This window comes from Crocuta crocuta, unplaced genomic scaffold, assembly GCF_008692635.1.
Source record: "Crocuta crocuta isolate KB4526 unplaced genomic scaffold, BGI_CrCroc_1.0 scaffold198, whole genome shotgun sequence".
NCBI lineage: Eukaryota > Metazoa > Chordata > Mammalia > Carnivora > Hyaenidae > Crocuta > Crocuta crocuta.
Genome location: NW_027532588.1, coordinates 169,029 through 170,770, shown reverse-complemented (window position 1 = coordinate 170,770; position 1,742 = coordinate 169,029).

Genomic DNA, 1,742 nt, shown 5'->3' with positions numbered 1-1,742 from the left:
GGTGAGAAATCAAAGAAAAAATTTAAAAAAGAGAGAAATGAGAAAACAATAGTTCAAAATCTTTGGGATACAGTAAAAGCAGCTCTAAAAGGGAAGTTTATAGCAATACAGGTCTACTTCAACCAGCAAGGAAATTTTCAGATAAAACTAAGGGAACTAAAAGAAGAACAGACAAAATCCAAAACCAGCAGAAGGAAGGGAATTATAAAGATCAGAGTGGAAATAAATGAAAAAGAAATTTAAAAAAACAATAAAACAGATCAATGAAACCAGAAGATGTTTCTTTGAAAAGATTAATAAAATTGATGTGTTTAGCCACATTCATAAAAAAAAATGACTCAAACAAAATCAGAAATGAAAGAGGAGAAATAACACAGAAATACAAAGAATTGTAAGAGAATGTTATGGAAAATTATATGCCAATGTATTTGACAACATAGAAGAAACAGATATATTCTTAGAAACATATAACCTACCAAAAATGAATCAAGAAGAAAGAATATGAACAGACCAATTATCAAAAATGAAATGGAATCAATCATCAAGAAATTCCCAACAAAAGTACAGAGCCAAATGGCTTTGCAAGTAAATTACACCATACATTTAAAGTCAATACCTATGTTTTCTTCCAAACTATTCAAGAAAACAGAAGAGGATGGCAAGTTTCCAAATTCAATCTATGAGACAGCACTATGGTGATAGCAAAACCAGATAAAGATAACACAGAAAAAAAAGGAGAATTATAGGCCAAAATCTCTGATAAATACAGATGTCAAAAATCTTCAACAAAATATTAGCAAACTGAATCCAATGATACATTAAAAATATCATTCCCTACAATTAAGTTGGATTTATTCCCAGTATGAAAGAATGGTTCATTATTCACAAATAAATCAATGTGACACATCACATCAATAAGAGAAAGGATAAAAAAATATGATTATTTCAATCAACACAGAAAAAGCATGTTCAAAAGTACAACATCCATTCATGACAAAAACCCTCAAAAATCTAGGTTTAGAGTGAACATACCTCAGCATAATAAAGGTCATATATGAGCCCACAGCTAACCTCATCCTTAATGGGGAAATACTAAGAGCTTTACCCCTAAGGTCAGTAAGAAGAGAAGGATGTACACTCTCACCACTTTTATTCAACGTAGTACTGAAAGTACTACCCATAGCAATCAGAAGACAAAAAGAAATAAAACACACCCAAATTGGTAAGGAAGTAGTAAAACTTCACTATTTGCCGATGAAAATTAATGTGTAGAAATGCAACAAATTTCTGTACATTGATTTAGTATCCTGCAACTTTACTGAATTCACTGATTAGTTCTAGCAGGTTTTGATGAGTTTTGGGGGTTTTCAATATATAGTACAAAATCAAAATACCAACATTTTCACAGCCCTAGAACAAACAATTCTAAAATTTGCATGGAACTATGGAAGACTCTAAATAGCCAAACAATCTTGAAAAAGAATAGCAAAGCTGGAGGCATCACAATTCTGGACTTGAAGTTATATTACAAAGCAGCAGTTATCAAAACAGTATGGTACTGGAATAAAAATTAGACACATTGATCAATGGAATAAAATTTAAAAATTTCAAAATGAACCTACAGCTATATGGTCAATTAACCTTTGATAAAACAAGAAAGAATATCCAATGGGGAAAAAAAAGATGTTCTCTTCAGCAAATGGTGCTGGGAAAACTGGACAGTAGCATGCAAAAGAATGACA